Below are 26,139 nucleotides of genomic sequence, written 5' to 3'. Positions count from 1 at the left end.
AGGATTTAGGTTTACATACTTTGAATGGAGGGTGCCTATCTGGCATCTCTTCACTTTGGGAATTATGCTCCGATATTTTAACTGATGTGTTTATTTTGAATTAACACAAAGGGATGGTCATACAAAGCGAACACAAAATGCACAGGAAAACTCATACAAAACCTATCAATCAGTTTTGAGTTTGCCCTGTTACTAACAGGGGACGGCTTCCCCATTTGCTGCACAAATTACAAAGAAAAACAAGAAATCTGCAGCACCTATCAGTCAGCATTAAGTAACATTTGCCGTGTTACTAACAGGAGATGGCTGCCCCATTTGCCCACAGCACGAATACCACAATAAATTGCTGCCTTTTAATCTCCTCTTTCTTTCTCTTTCATTACTCCTGCATCTTTCTTCTCATTATTCTAGACTAAATTAGTTTTTTTTCTCTGAGGCAACTTTAATCTCTGCCCATCTCCTGGTAGAACTTTCAGCTAATTCCCCAATTCATTTTCAGGATCTGGGATGGCCCTGCTTAGGTTACGTTACAGATAAGCAAGTTAATTAGTTTCCTCCACATGCTCCAGTTCTCTCCCACAGTCTAAAGACATACAAGTTAGGTGAATTGGCCATCCTAAATTGGCCCTAGTGTGTGGTTGGGATGTGTGTGTGTGTGTGTGTGAGTGTGTGTGTTGTGGGTTTGCCGTACAATGGTCTAGCACCATTTCCAGGATTTGTTCCTGCCTTGCACCTTGCTGGGATAGGCTCCAGCAGACATCCGTGAATCCTGTTAAGAAGTGGAAAATGACTGCATGACATATCTCAACCCAGAGTCATCTATAGCCAACCCTCCCAGGCCTCACTCCAGTTGGACAGGTTAAAGATGGGGAAGCACTCGCATCTTCTGGGTAATTTGCCCTCTTGTGTCTGGGAGAACTTGTTTGCTTACCCTTCTAGGATGCTGCACTTTGTCTCTTCCTCTCTTCTTTTCTGTTTTTTTTTTACCATTTTATGTACAATATAAATAATACACTTTTCATTAAGTGTTAATGCAATAAAATGCAGAAAGGTACAATCAAAATACCAGGACAAAAATAAAATATACATATTAATTTATACAATCATTGTAATACAATACTGTATACAGTAATCCCTCCTCGATCGCGGGGGTTGCGTTCCAGAACCTCCCGTGATAGGTTAAAATCCGCAAAGTAGAAACCATATGTTTGTATGGTTATTTTTATATATTTTAAGCCCTTATAAACTCTCCTAAGCTGTTAACATTTTTAGAGACCTCTAAACATGAAATAACACCCTTTAGTCAAAAGTTTAAACTGTGCTCCATGACAAGACAGAGATGACAGTTCTTTCTCGCAATTAAAAGAATGCAAACATATCTTCTCTTCAAAAGAATGCGTGTCTGGAGCAGAGAATGTCAGAGAGATAGAGAGAGAGCACGAGAGAAAAGCAAACAATCAAAAAATCAATACGTGCTGTTGGGCTTTTAAGTATGCCGAAGCTCCGCGATAAAGCGCCACAAAGAAGGGAGCAATGTGAAGGTAGTCTTTCAACATTTTTTACAGGAGCATCCGTATCCTCTAGGAAAACAGCCTCTGTGCAATCAGCCCCTCTGCTCACACCCCGTCCATCAGGCACAGAGAATGTCAGAGAGAGTGAGAGAGACAAGCAAACAATCAAGCACCGAGCGGGAAGCATATCGTATATCATTGAGGAGTTTTATTTCATACATAATACATGCTCTGATTGGGTAGCTTCTAAGCCATCCACCAATAGCATCCCTTGTATGAAATCAACTGGGCAAACCAACTGAGGAAGCATGTACCATAAATTAAAAGGCCCATTGTCCGCAGAAATCCGCAAACCAGCGAAAAATCCATGATATATATTTAGATATGCTTACATTTAAAATCCGCGATAGAGTGAAGCCGCGAAAGTCGAAGCGCGATATAGCAAGGGATCACTGTACAACTTAAATATGATCCTGATTCACACTTAGCCATTTTTTTCTTCCACTTTTAAAAGGTTTCTTTTTTTTGCATTAATTCTTCAGTTATGTACAGTTTCTTGTGAAAACAAAACTGAATTTTACCCTGTTTATGGAGCACATCTCTTTATTTAGGGCTGCATACTTTAAAAGCTCCACAGCAAAATGAACCGTGTAGTGGAACAGAAACTGACAGCCAGCCAAGTGACTGAAAAGAGGGCATGGATTTGTATGCCTAGGCTTTGGAAATAGGCATCTATATTCAGTACATCATATAATACAAACTCTGATGGTATGCTTGGTTTGCAGTGCATGACTGGTAAAGATACTTTTACTTGAAGATGTTTGGCAGGGATGAGGCCCATGAGTGCCCAGTTATCAGCAGAGACTGTATTGATAGATGGGGTGATGCTGGTTTCAGAATGGACCACCTAACTGATCTTGACCTAGTAATGTTGTTCTCATTTGCAAGTCGCTTTGGATAAAACTGTCTGCTGAATGAATAAATGGAAATGTACATTTTTACCTACTATGAGTCGCTATGAGTCCTGAAGCTAAACCCAGATGGCAGCTTCTGTTAAAAATGGTGGTCTGCAAAATCTGTGAATGTAATTTATCATTTTGCATTCACTGGTTCACTATAGTGATTATTTATTTATTTATGGGTTTTTTTCTTTCTCAAAATATATTTTTTAAATTTCCAACTTCCTTAAAGTACATAGCATTTAAACTTTTCAATTAATTACATCCAATGTACTAAAAAGTGATTAAATGAATTAGTGCAGTGAATGCCAGCTCTTGCTTTAGGAGAAATTCTGCAACAAGAATGCAGGGATATGGCTGGAGACGTGTCAAGGGCACATTTAGTACACATGTTAGAAAGTTTGGTAACATGTTAGTTTAGGTACAGCAAAAATACATTTATTACTCATTGAAAACTATTTTACAAGGATGTAACATACACGTATTTGGGTCTTCATAGCACTTGCAAAGCATCTGTGAAGTGTTTATTCATCTCTGCAATGTGATGTACCAAGTAAACCTCACTTTGCATTGGTCTGAGGTGGCTTAACTAAGACACATTTTTCTGCATATTGCATATTTAGTATGAGACCTGTGAATAATTCATATTAATGTGTAATTTGAAAATGTTATGAAGACCAAAAGAAGCCTTTGTTAAGGTCATGTTATATAAAAACAAATGAATAATAGATGCATTTTTGTAGTAGCTAAACTGAATTGTTACCAAAAGTTTTTCTTCATGGATAGAACCATAGACACATGGAACAAATGACCAAGTAGTACGGTACAGAGTAGGACTTTCGGGACCTTCAAATTTTGGCTTGATATCATTTTACATAATTTAGGTGAAAGGGATGGGCCAGCATATACGCTTGAAAGGCATGTTTTTATTATAATTGTTCTAATGTTCCAATCTGGTTATTTTTTTGTTAGTTTTCTGGTTTACTTGATATATTGTGGTCAATCCTTTAAGGTAGGATTTTATCCTTTGTTGGATTTTTCTAACAGTTTATCTTAAGCAATAAATACTTTTCAGTGGGCTGTCAAGTTCTGTTTTTATATGCCAAGAAGTGGCCCTTCAGACAGTTTCTTTAAAATAACGAGTGTAAACCCAGCCTGATGCAGAGGTAAGCTATCTGTAGTGAACTTGTCTGTGGCAGTGTGACACTTGCAATGCACCAGAAATTGGCTACCATCATTGAAGGAACATTAGACAGATAGGCCTTTGTCTCAGTCTCTTCCTCTGGTACGCGTTTCAGCCTACTTGCGCTGCTTTACTGTGGCAGCCCAGGCTCTCTTTCAATGTATGTTGCTTCTTGCTTATAGTGTTCACAAACCTGCTCATAAAGAACAAACAATTCCTCGTGAGTGTTTTGAATTGAGAAGGGTTTATTGTTTGTCCAAAAATATTGCCTGCTAACTTAATAATGAGGTTAACATGTACTACATGGTTTTTGTACTAGTGATGCATTTCACAATATTCATTCTTTCAGTCCTTAAAAGGATGACTGTTTACATTTATTCTGTACAAATTAAAAAAGATACTACTGACTTGTGAAAGTGCTATGTAAATGCAATTGTTTAGCTGTTTGTTTGCTAAAAGGAGGTGACATGTTTTATAGATATGACAAGGTTATAAAAAGTGTGTTTTCACTTACACATCCTAAATGTTTGTGAACGAGACATGTACATTTTATCCATCCATTTATCCATTATCCAACCCGCTATATCCTAACTACAGAATCACGGGGGTCTGTCGGAGCCAATCCCAGCCAACACAGGGCGCAAGGTAGAAAACAAACCCCGGGTAGAACACCAACCCACTGCAGGGCACCCACACACTAAGGACAATTTAGAATCGCCAGTGCACCTAACCTGCATGTCTTTGGACTGTGGGAGGAAAATGCAGCACCCGAGGAAACCCATGCAGACACGGGGAGAACATGCAAACTCCATGCAGGGAGGTCCCAGGAAGTGAACCCGTGTCTCCTAACTGTGAGGCAGCAGCGCTACCCACTGCGCCACCATGCCGCCCATATACATTTTATTTTGCTTAAATTCTTGTTCACCAGGGTCTTTTACTTATTTGTTTGTCCCTTTATAACATTATTTTAGATAAGGAATAGTCTAATATATCTATTTGCAGCAGAAAACACTGAAGCAAAGGCTATTTTAATCATTTTAGAAAATGGAGGGAAAATAACAAAGGTCATTTATTTATTTTGGGATAATGTTTATTAACGTGGCCGCACAGTGGCACAGTTGACACTACTACCTCCCCACTCAAAAATACCATTTTTAAATCCTGAGGTGGGCATTGCCTGTGTGAAGAGTACATATGCTCTTTGTTTCTGTATGGGATTTCTGCCGAGTACTCCGCTGAAAGGCAAGCATGTTAAGATCAATGTTTGGCCAAGTATGTGTTTGTGCTTATCACACTCATGTCCTAAAATGAGCTGGCACTCAATCCAGTATTAGCTCCTGCCTTGCACCAAATGCTGCCCTAGATGCTGCCTGTGCCCTGCAATCATAAACTGGAAAAACGGTTTATGAACTTCAAAAATTGATTATCTGGTTTTTGGCATTTTGTATTTTTCAGTTACACATTATACAAAATCTTAAGATAGCTTGTAAGCCGGTGTGGCTATAATTTTCAAAATGGTTTTCAGAATTCATTATAATGACATTAAATATTAAAGAAAAGTTTTTATAAATCTTTTTCTTTAAGAACAAATGTATTAAAATGTGATCAAACATTGTTTGTGAAATCTGTTTCTAACAAATGAAAATGAAGTGGGCTGATCCTGGTATGTGGTGACAAGGTGAGAAGTAACCTTCAAAGGTGCATTGTTTTCTAGCATTACAAATTCAATGGTAATCTAATAGCTGGTTTTGTTATTTTCAGCATTCATGTCCACTTGCTTCATAAACAAGAAACCATAAATGCTAAGGTGTCAGTATTTTTTCTTGTTTGTTTATTTGTTCTTTTAGACTTGTATAATTTCTTTGACAATTTACAAAATCAGCACAATAAAATACTCCTTTATGGCCCTATTATTTAATCGTTATCAGCTGTATACCATTGTAAGATGTCATTGTTTTATGTGTGTATTCTGTTTATATATTTCTTTCCTTTTTAAAAATTAGTAATTGTAAAAATTTTATTTTTAAGGAAACTGGAGTCCGCAGTGTCAGGACTGTCAATTTTATTTGAATATTCTGGAATCCAGAGTGCTTTGTCATTATCGGTGAGTATTTCTAAAATCTATTTTAGAGCAGAGTCATATATGAGAGGTTTTTGTCAATTAAATAGGTGTACATTCTGTGAAAATGAAAAAAAAAAAGTGTATTCTGTGAAAATTAAAAAAACATTAATAAAGGTTCTTTATATCTGTGTTAGCAGTACAGAAAGTTATTGCCCAGTTTGAAGTATCCATCTTATCTAAAAATCCTTCATATTTATATGGCACTGCTTTAACTTGCACAAAATGGTCTCTTTAGTAAATCTAATAATAGATGTATATGGTTTTCAGTGTGATGTGAATTTCAAGTAGGGACATTCTTCTATTAATTCGTTACATGTAACATTTTTTCTAATCAGATACACCTGCCCGTATGCAGCAAGTACACTTTACACTTTCTTTTTTTTTGGATTATGTGGGTGTTCAGGACACAGTGTGTAATTAGTGTTCTACTTTTAATGATAACAGGAATTTTAAAAAGTGCCTACTGGCAATGCATGTTAAATATTTCTTCCAGTAAAATACTTTTTATAGTTGGCAGTAAAGCATCTTCTCTAACCAGTTTGTAGCTACTTTTTGATCAACATTGTAACCTAGTTTGAATATAGAGGGAGGCTGACTGGATAAAGTGAGGTACAGTAGGTCCTCAGTGAACAAGTGTTGTAGTGCTTACAAGTGCTGACCTGTGTTACTGAAGGTTAAACTGACTGGGTAAGGATATGGACTTTCAACAACAAGGCTGCTGGTTCCTTTCCTAGCTGTAAGTCATTATTTGACTTTGAGCAAGACACTTAATCTCCTTGTGTTGCAGTTGTAATAAAAATGTATGTTATCTATTGTATTTAACGTTATTTTGGATAAAGGCATCAGTCACAAATGTAATAGCAATGAAGTGATATCCTTTTATTCTCAAAGCTGCCGGAGGAGACCTCAGCTCTACTTAACTGTGTTCAGAGTAAATCAGGTTCAGAAAATAGATAGATGAATGTATTTCTAAAAACAAACCAAAAATATGTAAATACATTTCTCCTCCTCTCTCTTTCTCTAAATCAGAGTTTCCCAACCTCGGTCTTGGGGCACACTGTGGCTGCAGGTTTTTGTTCCAACCAGCTTCTGTTTTTAATTGGACTCCTACACTAATTAAGTGATGTGTTATTTCCCAGCGTCTTTGTTTTGGGAACAATATTGAAATTAGAAAACTAAGTTTGGAAAAAAAATATATATATATATATATATTATAATGTACTGTACACTGTATATTGTGTGTGTGTATATATATATATATATATATATATATATATATATATATATATATATATATATATATATATATATATATATATATACACACACACAGTGTTGGCCAAATTATTATAATATTTGATCTTTTTGAGAAGTTTGTTGTAATTTTCTGTCTGAATCAAATGATGTCGCTAGTATTTTCACTATTATCACTCAGATTGTGTTGCAAATGGATATCAATATCATTAAGAATTGTTTTTGTATGGTTTTTGCATGGCTTTGTCTGAAAATAATATTTTTTTTGTGGGGTGACACAAAGGCATTAAATTTGGCCTATTTCTGTGTTTTGAAGACAATTTTACAACATGACATTTTTGCTATTTCTGCACACCTTTTAAAACGGTTTGAGCTTATATATAAATAAGCCTGCACACGCAAACAAATTCTAACGCACAAATTTTGACGCAAATCTTCTCTGGAACTTGTACGAAAGCGAGAATGGGTAAGAAAAGTGACATCAGCCCACGAAAAAAAGGCCAGGCTAGTGTTTTGCTGGAAGAAACGACTATGACCCAGGTGGAAATTGCTAAGAAACTTGGTGTTTCTCAAGCATTTGTCAGTATTTGTCGAAGGAAGTTGAAAGGCAACCAAGGATTCTCTCCAAAACGTGAAGGTTCGTGCGGCAGGAAACACCTATCAACATCCAGAGATGACCGGAGGCTGGTCAACATCTGTCTCCATCACAGGAAAGCCTCCTCAAAGCAACTGAAACAGATGTGGCAGGAGCATGGAGTTGCAGCCAGTTCAAGGACAGTGAGTCGCCGGCTTTTTACAGCCGGTTTGAAGGCATGTTGGCCCTTGAAAAATCCTCTTCTTATGACGACAATGAAGAGGAAGAGGTTGGACTGGGCGAAAATGTATTCTGACTGGACTTAACAAGACTGGTCAAAGGTAAGAACTGCTTCAGAACACATCTGGAATATTTTCAATAATTTAGTGACAATTATCTAAAATCTAATTAACTAAATAAATAACTGAACACACACTGATTTTTTTTTTTAAACAGGTTGTATTTTCGGATGAGAGTTTGATGCATGTCCTTGACGACCGTGCTCAATTTGTGCGCCGACGTCCTGGTGAGGAATTCCGCCCAGATTGTGTTAAACAGACAGTTAAGCACTCACTTTCTGTGATGGTTTGGGGTGCCATCAGTGTTCACGGCGTGAGTTGTCTGCACATCGTGGAAGGAACGATGCGCCAGGATCAATACATCCAAGTCCTGGAAACACGGCTCCTTCCTCCTCCTTCCTCATTTAAGGGACTGGGCTCAAGGATCTCATCAGGATGTCATTTTCCAGCAAGATAATGCTCCTTGCCACACATCCAAAAAGGTTAAGAAGTACCTGGCAGTAAAACAACTCCAATTGCTCGACTGGCCTGGAAATAGTGCGGACATGAATCCCATAGAGAATGTGTGGAAGATGCTGAAAGATAAGATGCATGAATGCAGGATCACAACCAAGCAAAATCTTATTGAACGCCTTCTACATGTATGGTTTCACGACAAGGACATTAAAAAGTGTGCAGAGGACATGATTGCAGGCATGCCTAACAGAATCCAGGCAGTGATTAAAGCACATGGAGGCTGGACAAAATACTGATATTTTGGATGACATTTAGAGTGTCAAGGAAACAAAACCTTAATTTCCCATAAAATTTTCTAAATATATGTTGAAAACCTATTTGGTTTGTGTTTTACATAAGTAACTACAAATACAAAGAATTGCATGTCATTTATAATGCACCATATTGGTAATTTTTAGCTTTGAATCGGCAAAAACTGCAGAAAACCAAAATATTATAATAATATGGCTAACACTGTATATGTATATATGTATATACTGTATGTATGTATGTATGTGAAAACTGTCAACCTTATATAGACAGGTGTGTGCCTTTCCAAATCATGTCCAATCAACTGAATTTAGCACAGGTGGACTCCAATTAAGCTGCAGAAACATCTCAAAGATGATCAGGGGAAACGGGATGCACCTGAGCTCAATTTTGAGCTTCATGGCAAAGGCTGTGAATACTTATGTAGATGTGATTTTTTAGTTTTTTTTATTTTTAATAAATTTGTAAAAACCTCAAGTAAACCTTTTTCACGTTGTCATTATGGGGTGTTGTGTGTAGAATTCTGAGGAAAAAAAATGAATTTAATCCATTTTGGAATAAGGCTGTAACATAAGAAAATGTGGAAAAAGTGATGCGCTGTGAATACTTTCCGGATGCACTGTATGTATATATGTGTACCAAGCATTTATATGGGAATAATGTATCTTTTCCTTTTTAACAATATTTTCATCTTGATTGTTACTTTTCTAGGTCTTTTAATTGTGTAATTAATCCATTATTTACTAATTAGTAGGTCGGATGCTAAAGTAGTTGCAGCCTTTGATTATTCAGTGTTGTTTGCCAGCATGTCTGCTCTGCTCATTTTTGATTGTCATTAATAAGATACGACGAAGAAGAAAAACTGCACAGTGAAAGGGCAAAATATAATGAAATCAACAAAAGAGAGTTAAGCATTTAAATCTATAGCAAAAGCAGAAATATTTCTAAATGTCTTATAAATTAAAAATGGTGCTTTTCTGAATATAGAATAAAAGAAAAATAATACCAGCTAACTAAATGAGATCATCAGTGTTATCAGGTGTTGTCACTGATTAGGAATCTGGTTGGAACAAAAACCTGCAGCCACAGTGTGCCCTCAGGACCGAGGTTGGGAAACACTGCTCTAAATGTATGTACTTTCTTCAGTTCTCTACTTTTGAAATATAGCACGAAAACTAGGCACACTTGATACCAGGGAGCATGACATTTTCCTTTATAATTTTAATGAGAAAATGTTTCTTTTCAGTTTAAATTAACTACTGAATTAAAGCTACATTGGGGCACACTGGGGGTTTACTTAAATGTGAATGATTTTGGTATATAAGCCTTTAAGTCATTAGTTAGATTTTGCCTTTTTGCAATATTTATATAAATGTGCTCATAGCTCTATAAGGTTTAAAGGAAATGCTATTTATTATCAGAATTGTAGACTATGAGCTATAAAAATATGCCTGGAGTCATCTGTGTATAAAAAATATTCACAGTTGCCCATTAATAATTTGCACATCTGAAAATATTTGAAGTACAGTTATTAAATGAAAGTAATATCTTCTCAAGAAAAATAATTTTGGGTGATTATATTATTCCTAGATGTTTTTTGCCCCATTTATCTGAAATTTTAATAGCACTAAACTTTGTAACAGTAGAAACTGAAATTAAGGCTTTTTTCATTAAACAAATTTTACTTATGGAAGATGCATTTATCTTGAGGAATTCATTCATTTTTCAGAACAATCCATTCTTTATCAAACGTACGTTAGGGTCACAGAGGACTATTGCTTTTCCTGGGCAATATAATAGATAAGGAAGCAACCAGCCCTGGACAGGATGCTGGTTCATCACAGGGCACATTCACTCATACTGGTCCTGTTTAGTGCTGCCAAAATAGGACTTTGAGATGAGACATCTAGAAACTACATTCAAAAAGGGAGCTAGTGCAAAATACTAGGTTACCACAATAGGATTTCAACCCAGAGCTCCAGCGCTAATCCCACTGTAGCCATGCCTTTTTTTTGTTAAGAAATGCTTAACTTTCTTTCTTTGAAAAAAAATAAAATGGATGAAAAAATAAAATTAATATTAAAGAGAAATATCTTGTGAATGTTGCAGAGTGTGTCACTTTTGTTCTATGAAGCATTAGAAGTTACCAACACAGTAAATAATACATTTTAAAGGACTCCCCTGGTCTACAGGGGGTTATCAGAGAGAAGAGATTGACAATGGACAAGTCCAACAGAGCTTTGGGAAAGAGAGGGAAAAAATCCATTGGTGGAGCCCAAAGTAAGTGAACCAAGCAGTACCGGTAGATGGTAAAATGGCAGAGCATGATTAACTTTGTACATGTGATGGATGCCACAAAATTAATTAATATGAAGCCACCAGGAAAAACAAAAAGCTTTGAAAGAAACAAGCAGTATTCCTCCAGAGGGCAAATGACCCAACACATCCCAGAATTGTGTGACTTACTGACCAAGAGGTCAAGTGAATCTGGCATGTGACTGAGGTGGTACATAGTTCCTACCCTTTAAGAGAACAAGAGGCCCAAGAAATACTCTGTACAGCTTGTTGTTTCATAGTCCTTAGATAGACCTTGTAGAACTAACCTCACAATCAGAAGTGTTCTCAGCCTACAACTTGAAGGCGACTCCATAGCAGTGAGTCTTGAGCCAGGAGATGAATCTGAAACAAGAGATTGCTCTTGGGGAAGAGTAGAAGCCAGAGAATTAGAACGATAAATAGAAAAGTGCAGGAGGGAAGGTACTGCTGTTTTATTAAATTTACACAGGGTAGGAAGACATGAGTAGAAGGGCTTTTTGTACTCTGTCTTCTGTTTATTTTGAAGGCTTGCATTCTCTGCTTCCTCATGACTGCCTTGTGTGCAGTTTAGTGAATGTATTTGATATATTTTTTAACTGGTGTGGCATTATTTTGATAAGTTGAGCACTCCTTAACAATGGATATGTAATCATTATTTAATTCCCACCCACTTGGTGTTTCAGGTTGACACAGTCTCATACTCTCTGTTAATTCTTTAAGATTATATCACAGTTTGGGTTTGTTTTGAAATTTGAGGAACTAAGTTTCTGGTAAAAGCTTTACTTTATTAGACCTGATGGTGTAGTTGTCTGAAAGAAGTGTTGACTCAGTTGGTGCTGGATTGATTCTCTTACTTGATGTCTTTTGGCACAGGTGGTGGCCAACGTGTAGAAAGTGGTCAATAACTTACAGAGTTTCTTCAGAGATAATGTTCAAATTTTACTATATCACTATATAACCAAGGACATTTTGGGAAAAGGTGTTGTTTTTCTCAAAATAGGTTGAGGGACAGTCTTACACTCTTGTCGGCGTCAACAAAGAATTTCAGAATAATGTGAAGTTCTTCCATGCTGGGGGCAATTAAGGTGATGCAGGTTGAAGAGCTTCCGGTCAAAATCATATTCAATATTAATACCACATGAACTTCAGTCTGATATTACAAGCTAAATAATGTGGATATACTGTAAATGGTACAGTCAGTGCAGTGATTCCTGTTTGGATGGTGAAGGGATTTGTTTTGTCTTTTTTTACGGAGAGTTGCAGTCATGTGATCATACAACAGGTCTGAGGATGGAGATGAATTTTGTAGGATGTTTGAGTCTAGACTGAATCTTTCAGAGTGCTTTTCATCTGACAGAATCAAAGGCCATCATCAGTTCAAAGAAACTACTGTATATATAGCTTTTGTTTTGCTCTTAGCCTTAGAGTTTCTTGACTATATATGTCATGTTGTTAATGCCTTGGGATGGTCCTAATCCACATTGGGACTCAAAAAAGCTTTCTTCATCTAGTGTAAGTAGACAGTATAGGAGTACATGGGATTTAGAGGAAAGTATTTCAATATACTGTAGCTTGCTTGTCAAATTATATTATCAGTACTATACATCAAAATTATACACCTGAATCAAGTCAAGCATTATAAATAGTAAAGCAGCCTCTTGGCAGACCAGGTAAAGTGGTCTATAGAAGCCTTCCACACCAGTCTTCCTCATTTCACATTCACAATGAGAACCTCTAAATACAATAAGTGTTCTTGCACCAGCACCTTTTGTAATGCATGCATGGAAGCAACAGTGAAGTTAGGGTCAGACAAACAAATAGAGAGAAACCGTGAGACAGAAATACCAGACATACTGGTTTCTAAATATTCTGGATTCAGGGCACAATATTGTGAGTACAATAACTAATGTTTATTATCACCATATACTGTATGGTATGGCAGTTGTTCATGTCACTCACCTCTTCCTGCTTTAATAATTACTGTATAACCAATTATGGCTTGGCTTTCAGCAGGGCTTCTTTACCTGCATATAGGTACACGTAGTTTTAGAGAACATTATGTTGATCTTTTACTCTTTTTAAAACAAAATTTTGAATTTATAAAACATTACATCTGAAACCAAAGCATTTGTGCTATTTCAGATTTCTCCCTTTCTCTTTCTGACTCTTTCCCTGTATCTAGCAGAGCTGAAAAAGTGTTTGCACTATTCTGAATATAAACATTCAGAAGTCAGCGAGTGCTATGTGTGTTGTTTAAGTACTTGAATTTTTTTTATTGAGTAATGTGAATCTATAAATAATGTGTCTGCATTCTTCTTACTCAACAAAAACACATTGGTGCTACATTTCAGTTAGCAATCTAAGAAACGTTTACTGTGTATGGTATTTAGTTTTTATGAAATTGTGTGTTTTTGTTCCCATATTAAGAAAGCAAGTTTTGTATTTGAGGACTATGTGTTTTTTTTTCCCCGATGTATTAGCTTTGGACTGGTAAATATTTAAGTGTAGCTTTCTGTTACACCAGTCACTTATTTCTTAGCATTAGCAGTAATATGAGATGAGCACACAATACTCTATGTACATAGGTTATATCGACTTTAATAAAATTTCCCCCAAGCCGTCCTTCAAATTACATTTTACTTTATTCCCTTTTCATCAAGTTGAAAGAAGTCTGAATGACTTAAAAAAAGAAATTGAAACCATTATCATCTGCAAGCAAGTTGCAAGCCATGCCTTCATCTTTGCACTTCTGCTTCCTTTATTCAACATAGCAAGAATGGGAAAAAGTGAAAGGCATCCTTATAACAAAACGGGATCACACACTGCACATTTTGTAACGGCACTAAAATGCCCTCCTCGCCCTGTCATGCTTTAAATTAGCAGATGTTTAAATAAACTATTGGAGTCTTCTCAGTACTCTGCATAGTGCACAAAAACAGCTCAAAAATTAAACGTGCAAATGTTGAGCTGATGTAATTTGACATTATGTTCAGAATCCTGAACATGCTTCTGATACTGTCTACTATACCTTTATCACATTTGTTGAATTTTAACGTCCCCAGTTCCCATACTACTACTTGTCACCCTTATTTAAATAATGAAATATTTTAGCAAAATATCTGAGGTCTTGTGTGATTTTTTTTTTTTTTTTCCTTTTCCTTATTCCAGGTCTTGTGCACGATCTCTTAAAGCTTTTATGTGAGTTCCTAACAAGAAGCCATGAATATCCCTAGAGGCATATAGTCTAGGCTACAAACCTTCATTTGTCCATCCTTGATTTATCTTGCCTAAACTGCTAGTTCATCCCAAAATGTTCTTTCTGAGGAAACGCATGAGTTGTATCCATTTCAACTACAGATCCATGGTTTAGCAATTTCTTGAATTACAGGCGGCCCCAGGATAACGAAAAAATTCCACTGCTGCTGATGTTCATAGCCTGATTTTGTATGTAGGTCAGAAATTCACAATGAAAATTACTTTTAATGGAAATACTGGCAAAAGTATGCAATACTTTATTACTTAGTTTATAGAAAAATGTTTCAGACTTATTAATAAGATGACAGCGAAGCAATTTTACTGTACTTTAAATAAAAAACACAAGTAATTTTAATTAAAATAAACGATGGGTTTTTCTAGCATATTGAACTTTTATTTAAACATCCTGCAGTATTTAATAAAGAAAAGTTTCTCATAGATTTGGAAAAGGCGGCACAAAAAGTCATCTCTAACTGACTATTGATGGGTTGCTAAAAATGTCACTTATCTTAGCAGCTGTACTCTCTGAGATGAAATGACAGGAATGCTGGGAATCACAGACCGTAGTTTTTACCTCTTCTCTGCAACATGGATAGCTGCATACCTGTGATAGCTGTTGCTGAAGCATTGTTGAATGTCACCTTGCTTTCCCTGCGGAAATACTCCATGAGATGGCGTAGCAGAGATGCATATTTAGTACATTGGGAATTACAAGCTGAACCTTCAGCTGCCAATCCACTTTTTTACCTTCTTAACTGAGTTTACTGCACTGCTATGCATGCTCCCGGTTACATTTAGAGACATGTGCACACAAAAGTAGAACATTTTTGAAAATTGTGGCAAAGTCAATAGTGTACAATACAATTCCTCATCATTAAAGCAGACTGCTACATTTTCATCTGTGTCAAAATTGGTTTGCTTTTTTCATAAGTAGAAATAATGGAAGTCACAAGATCAAAATTAATTGAAGCTCAGTTGAAATAACAAATTGTTTGGTTTTATGTTCTAGCTCATACTCGTAATATTACTATGACTGGAGACAACCATATCTCAATGTCTGTTTAAATCGGTTTCATATAAGGTTTATGTCATTTGGAAGAAACTTTACACTTCATGATGTCGCATATCTTAGTATCTGAAGACCTGAGACATATAATGCACTCCAGACCAGACTAATTTTACTCTTAAGTGTTATTACAAACTGTTACTTTTTGTTTATATATTTGTGTGTGTGTGTGTGTGTGTGTGTGTGTGTGTGTGTGTGTGTGTACCGTGAACCTAATCTTATCCAAGGGATATGTTCCAAAACATCATGTACTGTGGAAATTCTCTTATGGTAAAATAACAGCAAGCAATGGTTATCGTACACCTATCAATTGGTACAGTATGTATAAACATCGGAAATAAGCATCAATAGCCTTTAATGAAACAGTTCAGAACATTGTTTCCAAAAACAACGCTTAGCATGTCCTAATCAACACTGGAGAAGACACACGTGGCAAGTAAGAAAGAAATTATACATCCTATATGGTGTGAGATTGGTAAGAACACGGGAGAACTGTGTCTCATTCTTCCTCTTACCACCTTATGTAGTGGTGTGAAAGAAAGTGACAGTACAGGATATGCAGGACTCCATTTTCACATCATTGCATTCTAGGATGAATAAGACGTAGCAAGATTATGGAGAGCAGTGTATCTTGCTTGTGAATGAGCATGAGTGAGTGTTCCGTAAGCTCTTTCTCTCACTCGTGTGCAGCAGTGAGTATGAGAAATGGAGAGGGAAATGGGACAAGGTCCTTTTTGCATAATATTGGAACAAAGCATGTCATCCTATTACATTTAATAGGAATTTTTGCACTCTTTTCTTTCTTCAGTTAGTTCATGTAAAGTGTATGTGTACTGTCTGCAGACATATAGACTCCAGATTTCTTTACTTGTGTGGTAAGCAGGTCGTCAGCACGTTTTCTTGCAATTCCAGTTTAGTAAAGTATTGAGCCATAATTTGCTAACTGACAGAGATTATACATTTAGAGACCAATAACAGGTGTGAACCTCGCCCTGGACACAGACAGGCAGACACGTTAACGTCACCCACAAACACATCTTTATTCTTCATTTCTCTTTTACAATTCCGCTCACCAACCCCAATACTCCTTAGTCCAGGCCACTCCAATGCCTTCTCTTTTCTTCTTCTCTTTTCTCTCTCTCTCTTTCTTTTTTCTTCCTACCGCCTCCTTCCTCCTCCAGACGTTGCCACTCTTCCACCCGACTCTTGTCAATGACTGGAGGGAGGCGGCCCCTTTTATAGGAACCCGGATGGGCTCCAGCTGCTTCCGGCAATCTCCGCGGACACACCCCGTGTGGCGGAAGTGCCGGCTGCGCACCGAAGCCGTCCGGGTGTCCCGGTCGTCTTCCCCGGCACTTCCTGGTGTGGCGGAAGTGCCGGACCACACGGGATAAACCGGCATCGGGGCACCGCCTGGCGGTGGCCACGGGTCCCTACAGGGCTGGGCTTCCAAGCCCTCTACCCGAGGCCCCCAACATAACCAGGACGGGCGCCCCCTCTCGGTCTGGAGGAGGCACAAGCCCTCCTCTCGTCCTCCTGGGCATCCCGGCCAGGGACCACACAGGTTATCTATGCAAGAAGGCAGAGAGCAGGAATCACTAGGATGATATACAGTATGATTTAGTTGAATCATTGATCAATGTATACATGCTATAATGTTTTTTCAGTAAATGTGAAAAGTGGAGGAACAGTTCCATCATCAAGTACAATATTTTTTTTGCTCCCAGATAGATGACTTGTTGAAATCCAATAAAAGAACTGATCTAAAGGTCGGACAGTGTGTCTGTTCTCTATGATGAAATCAAATATACCAAAGATATTTTTCTTTGCACTTTTATTTTTTCCAAAGATCAATTACATGTGGAAAGTTTTGACAAAAAAAAAGACAAACAAAAACACGTCAAGCATATTGTATCTTGGTGACTCTCAACCTTTATTCTTCCAATATCCTCCAGTTTATCACAAGAATACGTGAGGGCCCCACTACACAGGCCATGACATTTGCTGTATCCTTTTGTGCTTTTTGTGACAAAGGTGCTTGGGATGAAAGTTACATTTGTTAACAAAAACATATTTGCTGCTAATGCTGGTACATTGTGTGTTTTTTTAGCATAGTACAAAATAAATAGGCCATTAAAAAAAAAAAGCTTGTGTATTTTTTTTTCTATCATTAAAGTTATATTTACTATTGCCTGAATTTCTTAGTCATGAAATAAGTAGTCATTTTTAGGGTTAAACAAACATTTATGTATTACTTCATAAATTAGGCATAAAATGATCATGCATTTCTAAAAATATAGCATCAAAAGTATTTTTTAAAATGAAGAATTAGTCATGGCTGGCATTTTTTCATAATTTAATTACAGAATCTATTAAGTTATCCTATTGACTGGAATATGTTCATCAGCAATAGCCACATTTCTCATGAGTGAAAATACAAATGTGTTTTTTCTACACATAAAACATGCAAGTCGGAGGAAAAGACAAATACAAAATGCATCAGGTAGGCTGTGGCAGCAAATCTGTTAAGTCGCAGAAGGATGAACAGCACTAATACTTGTGCAGCTTTAAAAAAAAAAACAATCAAGTGCAGTGGATGCCGCAAGGTTCTTCATGACAGTGTGGCATGTCACCTTCTTTAATCACTTCTCTTACTGGGTTATTGTGAGCAGCCCACTCCTATTCTAATTACAAGTTATTAGCTGTGCAGGTAAATGTGAGTGCCCACTAAATCCAGAATTGCTGTTTTTGGGAATCCATCTGATCTCTGTCCATACTGGAAACCCATTTTAATGTTAAGTGTTAATGTAATTGAACAATTACAGATACAATCTATATATCATAGTGACCTCAACATCGGGAGAGGAAAGGAAGACCCATGAGTCAGTGAATGCAGTCAGCCAAGGAAATATCAGTTTATTATGGTGCAAGGTTCAAAATGGGGGAGAAGAATTATTCATGAAAAGAACAGTTTAAACGAAATAATGTTGTTTACTCGGACTTCTCTGCTTCTCTCTCTGAATTCAGCTCCTGGTGAAGCAACACCTGTACTCAACATTTTATATATAAAGGACTTACGTCCTCCCCAGACCATGTGGGGGCGACCACCCTGGTTCCTTTGGTGGCCATGGGTACAGGGCTTTGAAGCTCAACCCTGTAGGGGCCCGTGGTCACCGACAGGGGGTGCCCCCGTGCCTTTGGAGCCCTGGACCTCAGCACTTCCGCCACACCCGGAGTGCTTCTGGGGATACAGCCGGCACTTCCGCCACACTGCATTGTTATATCTGATCACAACAATGTGGGTGGGTTTTGTCCCTATGATCTTGAACTGGACAGAGCAGGTTTGAAAATGAACCAATGGTTTGATTTATCTTGGAAAGAGAGGAATGTAGTTGTAGTTACATATCGATTCTTTCATTGTACTAATTAGATTTATTCTAGGAAAATTAAGTGTTTTGTTAAAGCATTAGCTGATATGTGAGAACTATGTAATCTAATTGTCAATATTATATCATTTACCAATTCTGTCATAAGCTTTACACATTCTTAGTGCTCATAATAACAATGTTCTCAAACCTTCTTAATCTTGATCAAGGTTGCCAGAGCCTGTTCCAGCAGTATTAGGCATAAGACAGAGTATGTTTTAACACTTGCCAAATTGCAAAAGATTTTAATAAAGTTAAAGTGAAAACCTTGAATACTTTTGAAGAGGATATGGATTGGTATAACTAATATTGGTGGTCTCATTCATGAAATCTCTGATATTCTTTGGATTCAAAAAAGTTATCTATTCTTAAAGAACATTAATAGTATAAGGGCAAACAAGGAGAATGCACCACAGTGTCTGTCTGTTTCTTTTTATCTTTGACATCCATAACGTACACCCCAGAGGTACTGTGTTTCCCCAAAAATAAGACCTACTCCGAAAATGAGCCCTAGCATGATTTTCAGTCTGCTCTGTAATATAAGCCCTAGTCAAGATCGTCAGCTGAAAAGTAAGGTGCCTAAGGCCAGGTTTATACTTCACGAAACATCCATTAAATTCTGAGGACACCTTCCCACAATACCTCTGAATGGGATGTTTAATGATTAAATCCATCAATTCGGGGATGCGCCCATTCCTGCAGCATCGGTGCAAGACAGAAACAAAATCTCTGGACTAGCAGTATTCATTATTTAAACAAAGTTAATGATTTATCTGTAAAATATAACATACTATAAATATTTTAATGCATTTCATCATAAAAGTGATATCAAGTATAAATCTAAGAATTCTAAATGTGCAGAGAGCTGGAGTATTATAAATTTAATACGTTCTGTGTGGTGATGCTGCTTGCCGCTGCTATCAATGCAGGAGGAAGCAGCAGAAATGCATAGCTATTTAACAACCGAGTCATTTTTATAATGACATTTATGACGGTCTGCTTTAATAACAAAGTAAACTACGTGATTAAAGAGAATATTTCAAATTTAAAGCTGACATTTCCACTTTAATCACAAAATAGACATTTTCATTGTGTCCTTATTTTCTTTTTCTCTGTGGCTCAAATATGCCGCCGAACATTCTGATGGTATTATAAGGTGCAAAAAAAAAGACAGCGCAGAAGATGGTATGTGAGACTTTTAAAATGTATTGTGTCATTACTTTGGGGAGTATACAACACTTGAATGTCAAAGCACCACAAATGCATTTGTACGTTGGCATTTTGCTTCACCACATTGAACCATTCATCAAACATCGAAGCATGCACATCTATCCTGGAGGATCCTAAAAGCGTAGCAAGAAATTCAGGCTGGAATTCAAGGTTTGAATGTAGAGAGTTATGACGATATTCCAGAGGAAGATGACATGACTGTATTTGGATAAATGTATATTGTTGTACATTAATAAATATGAAATATCCCCTGAAAGTAAGCCGTTGTGCATCTTTTGGAACAAAAATTAATATAAGACCTGGTCTTATTTTCGGGGAAACATGGTAGGAGTGTGCTGGATGAAGGTACATAACAAAAAGTAATGAGGTAGGACTCATTTTAGTTTGCTGATTCTAAACAAAGTTTCCACATAATGCAGCAACCTTTCAGTGAGCTACATGAATTTATGAAAACTGCATTCTCACATAGGAAGCGACCTTATACCTCTGTGACACTTATCAAGCAGAGAGCCATTGTGTTGTGTGAACTCAGGAGGTTTGCTAAGGATTGTAACTTGACAGGTGTGTTTAAACCGCTACAGCATAGTAAGGAGCTGTGTACAGTGTATCTGTTTGTCAAGTTACCAGTTAAACAAATTATCTAAAAACTCAAAATTGTGGAAATGGTCAGTAGTGTCAAGTAGTGCATGACATTGCAATCCTCAGGGCTAATTGATAGGACACGTATCCCAGTACTGATATAAGGATTTTATAAACAGATTGTATGTGTGATGCACACAACATGATTAAGAATACTGGCCAACTGTTATTCATATACTGGTCATGGGCTTTGGGTCATCAACAGTGTTCCCTCTAAGGAATAGTCTGGTGCAAGCAACATGTTTTTAAAACTAACAATTTTGAGTGTCATTATTAGCAATGCTGTGTATAGCACAAAAAATCGTACACATGATTCACTTTATTGTATATTTAATGTTAATTGTGAAACATTTACTGAACTGATATAACAAAGGTTTTTTTTTGTTTTGTTTTTTTCCCCCAAAATGCTCGGCATGTAAGCAATTTTGAGATTTCATTGTTCTGTTGTTCATTAGACTAAATCCTCTTTGACTGTCCGTACTTGAGGCCTGGAATTTGCCACACATTGCCTGAAGTGAAAATGATTTCTTGAAGTGATCCCACTATCAAGCAAATTTTGCTATTGACATCATCCATCTCCGAGTAGTTAAAAATTTCTCCTAGAAGCATGTGCTATCCTGCTCTATCCAGTATGTCTGTTTTAAAATAAAACATTACATCAACCATTCTGTCTTAAACCTCCAACACCATTTAATCAATGTTCTACTTAAACTCCAAGTATTCAGCTTTGTGCTTGTGACAAAGAAACACCAGTGGGACATACAAGAGCGTAACAACATAGATTGTTTCATATAGCACAATTTTGTTAAAAGTGCATTTAAACTGGGTCAGTAATTGATTTAGTTTAATTTTTATTTCATTTTTATACTGTAGTTTCATTTTGTTTGAAAGTCGGGTCTTCTTGTGAGCGACCATATAAACTCTGTGAGTGATAGCTTCTAAAAAGTATGAGCAAGTACTTTCCTAGCACAGTTTGGAGGAAACACTCATCATCATTTTACTGTTTGAAATATGATATATCATTTAGTGATATACTATCCTAATTTCTTTGGTATCTTATTAAGTAAAAGGATTTTTATGAAGTATTTAATAATGTTCTGCCAGATTAAACAATCCAATGTGAAGAAATGGCTAAGATTCACTCAAATTCACTCAAGACTGAAGTTTACTCAAACACTAAAAAGTTTGCTGAATTTTAATACCTGTTTCCTCCAGATTCAGTTTTAAAGTAGAAATGTTAATGTGAGTGCCCAGTGAAATCTTCATATGTATTTTTTCATTGGAACATGATTTATTGCTGCATCTGTGAAAAGAGAACCAAGCATGCTTCCCAGGGTGTTAGAATGCTGAAGCAGAAAAAAATAAACTCAGTGAGTCATTTTATTTTTTTCTGTCTGATTGCACGTTTTGTGACTTAATGTAGTCTGTATAATATGTAAGGAAATACTATTTCCTAGTCCTTGGTAAGGTCAAGATTTTATCTATTATATTTCAGCCTGTAAGGTTTTGGAGAGGAGAAATAAACAGCAATTGTTTAACATGCTCATATAGTGTTTTGTAATACTGGACTATGGAAAGACAATTGTTTAGTCATAAGGCCACAGTGAGCTGGCCTCATAAATATAACGTATCAAAGTGATCCTCACCAACTCACTTCCATCTCTGTATCTGCAGTACAGTATAATGTACACTTTGGGTTGGTTTTCATTATCAAAAAGTATGTAGAATATTCTTTTTAGTTGAAACATAAGCCATTTACAGTTTACAAAGCAGTTCCTGTTGCTTTCTGCGAGTTTAGTTTTAAATAATTCTTGCATTGTAATCTGATTGTTATTTTATTATTTTTTTATGACTACTTTGTTGTTGGGACATCAAAAACCATTTTTCAAGGAAGGCAGCTAATGTGTCAGGTTGAATTATTTACAAGATCACAGTCACAAAACCTCTCAAATAAAACTAAAATTTTCTTGAATCACAAAGTCGTGACCAAATTATAAATCTCTGTTGGACTAAATGTGGCTTGTCAAAACTGTCTTTTGAATATTTTAATTTGTGACTTGCTACCTGTAGCTAGTGAAATATGTAAACACATCATTAATATGTGAACTACACAGCAATGGACTTTTGTGATAATACTGTGCCTCTGTTTGAGTGTGTATCGCATAATCCATTTAACACTTTTTCATCCACATTCCTCAGAATTACTCCATTTAATACATTTATACTTCCATTTATTTATCTAACATATATTACCTATTTACCCAGGTGTGTTCCAAAAAATCATTTTGGATTCTTTAACACTCTTTACATGGCCTTTATCACACAAAGTACAAAAACTTCAGACATATTCAAGGTTCATGTTTCTGCTGGGACTGAGCTGAGGTCAGAGGTCACTGAATCTCAAATATATGCAAGACCAGCACTATCACTCCATTCTAGAACTCTTGAATCATATGCCATATAAGAAATAGTGCTAAATAAGGGTGAGATGGCATGGTCTTCCAAATAACTTAAGTTTACAGACTTCCTCTACAAGGCTGTTATAGAGATGGCAGGTCAGGTGATGCATAAGGGTAGCCAGTAGTTTAACAGTGATATAGGCATAGATAATAGTGCAGCATGAACTGTACATAAAGAAACGAAGCACATATCCTGACTCCTTAGCCCAACTACATATCCATGTTATCCACAATTCACTTAAAATAACCTCTAATGTTTGAAAAACATGCACGTTCCTCATATAATACAACGAGAAGTGGAAAGTAAGACATGTATTAAAATAAGTCTGGATGAGATCTCATAATTGCTTAGCTATTAGCCACCAGACAAATTTATGTTATGTAATGTAACATTTTCATCAATATGTTCTATAATTTTCTATATCAGAGTTTTAATCTCTTGCAGCTTGTACATGATGCTGGTGAGCAGTTACCAAATATAATATATTGTAGCAAGGCTACATAACTTGACTGTCGGGTTGGCCTGCTAGACTGTCCTCCACTTTATAATGTTGGCTGAGAAGGTGTTTGTAAATAGCCCTTCAGGTAGGGTTGGGGGATGACATCTTTGAAAATTTTAGTGTTTTAGAATGGAATTGAATAGGGATGCTTTGTCATTAAAGGTACTGTCTTGCACAATATCAATTTGAAATTACAATAATGTTTGTTTATTGCAAGCCGTGGTACCTTACAAAGTCAGGTAATAGAATAATTAAAAACATTTACAATCTTTTCTTCAGTATGTAGCTTCAGCGTCTTTGTTTTGTATTTGCATGTGTGAACATCTGTTCACTAGTTATCCCTCTCTCAGATGTGTTCCCATAAAACCTGCTTCTCAAACTCTAATTATTTTCGAGGTGCCTTTCTCACTTCCTGTCTGATTTTATACTTACAGTCTTTGAATGCAACTCTGTGTTTACTAATGTCTCTTTACTGGCGCTCCCTCTTTTTCTAGCGGATACCCAGAAAAGCTCGCTTCTTGGACTCTGTCATTATTTTCAAGGCACCTTTCACACCTCCTGTCCACTTTAATACTGACTGCCTTTGAAGACGACACTCTGTGTGCCTCTTATGCCTTTGCTCTTCCTTATGCATCTCACACTCGTACTTTCTCTTTCAATCTCGTCCTCAAAACCAAACTGACCTGATTGTTTATAGGGACACTTCCCACAGGCCATAGTGTTTTATTATATAGTAGATTAATTGGGCTTTTTAACTGGTTGATGAAAAATTAGCCATTAGAAAACTAGTGCACTGTGATGCAGCTTACAGTGAATGTTGATATATAGCTTTACTTTTTTTCCAGCCATGTTTTTAAGAAGAAGAATTACCCATCATGTTATGGTAATTGTCATGATTTTTGCTTTTGTAATGATGTAATTTCTACACATTTTTGTTTGATGTTTGCCATTATTCTGTTATTTTTGTTATTGTTGCAATGTCATTGCGGTGCTGTCATTTTGTGTTGGCTTTGTATGGCTGCAGTCATATTGTTGATTGTTTTAAAGTCTGATTACTAAGCATATGATCCCTGGTGCCATGATTAAGTAGTTATCAGTCAATGGCTATTTAAGATGGCATTGCAGCATCTGTAATGTCCAAGGTTGTGCATGTTCCTAATAACTCTCATGGTGGCTCTTTTTTTTGGTATGGCTTTGGTCAGATGAAAAATTTGGATAAGCCACTTTTGCCCTTTGCACTATTTTTTGATGTCTGCTTTTTGGACTTGATCATTTCTGTTATTCCCTTTAAATATAATGGCCTCACCCTGTTATTAGACAACAGCTTACCTTGCTTCTTTATTTTAATTAACCTCCAAGTCAATTTCTCTTATTAAAAATGTTACAAACACATCATCACATATCAGCCTTGTGCCTTAGTGATGAGAAAACATAGCAGAATTATTATTTTTGATGGTATGTTGTTTTGGATGTGTAATTAGGAGTTCATTTTTTTCTGAAATGCTGATGAAATACACCATATTGTACTCAAATAGAAGCCCATGTACAACCAAGTTGGAACACCAATTGGTACAGGAGTGCAAATGCATCCAGAATTAGCCATGAATCTGCCACTCTTTTTCCTAATAATGTAAAACATTGTAATAACTAGAGAAAAATGTATCCATTTTACCTGCAAAAGTTGTCTGTAAGCTGTATCAGATACTCTTTCACATGTAAAAATATGGAAAATGATTTGTGTATGTTGCTTTAGATCTTTGGATTGATGCTTCATTAACCATCTCTATATAACTGTGTCTTCTATCTGCATCAGTTGCCTTCAGGTCCAGTGGAGCATCAAGTTGCTAAGTTAACAGGCAGTGGTGGGTACTAATTTGAAGAAACTGCAGGATTTGTTTAACCAAAATGGAGATTAATTTTTGGACTAGACAAAGAGGCACAAAAGAGCAGATACTGGTAACCTGGCACTTCCATGTGCTAATTAAAAATCTGTTTCCCTAACTTTAGAATACTAGTTTGTATTTTTGTGTTTGTTCTATTTGGTTTTAAATTCTTATCCACTTCATTTGAACTGCAAGGAAAACAATATACACAATTTGAGAGAGTCCTGGGTAAAATCTTAAGAACTCTTTGATATAGGAGACTAGTTTTCTTAGGTGCTGAATATGCTGTATGGATATTAGTATATGTGATTAAATTAACTCATGTTTTGCTATTTAATTTAATGTCATTGTTACTGTGCAGTTCAGCACAGACTTGTTGGAGACAGCCAATTATGTACAGTATGTTCAGTATGTATGTGTGTGAATTTATGTACAGTATCTGCAAGTCTATTTATGTACCTGTCTTTCTGCATCCTCAGTGACAATTTTCTAAATTGTTGTAACTGCTGCAGTTCCTTAAATACGATATTTTAATATGAATTTCTTGAGTAATCAAAACTAGGCTGTACTGTCCTATGCTGTTTCTGTATTCTAAGCTTTTCCATTAAAACATAAAGACATAAATGATTATGAGACGGTAAAAAATGCATTTTGATTGATATTGCTTTATTTTTTTCTTAAACTAAGATGGTTTTTGGT

At 36.4% G+C, this 26,139-nt stretch overlaps 1 protein-coding gene across 3 annotated transcripts in view; it reads left to right on the top strand.

Annotated features, from left to right (window-relative positions):
• The window catches only part of wasf1 (WASP family member 1), a 421,986-nt gene that overhangs the window by 124,041 nt on the left and 271,806 nt on the right, over positions 1–26,139 (top strand). For all 3 annotated transcript variants that reach the window (XM_039747922.1, XM_039747920.1, XM_039747923.1), the window contains exon 2: positions 5,682–5,757. The gene's annotated coding sequence lies outside the window, so the exon portion shown is untranslated. The remainder of the gene's footprint in view (positions 1–5,681; positions 5,758–26,139) is intronic.

Source organism: Polypterus senegalus, chromosome 3 (assembly GCF_016835505.1).
Source record: "Polypterus senegalus isolate Bchr_013 chromosome 3, ASM1683550v1, whole genome shotgun sequence".
NCBI lineage: Eukaryota > Metazoa > Chordata > Cladistia > Polypteriformes > Polypteridae > Polypterus > Polypterus senegalus.
Note: the sequence above shows the minus strand (reverse complement) of the source record. Positions and strands in the feature narration are given on the sequence as shown.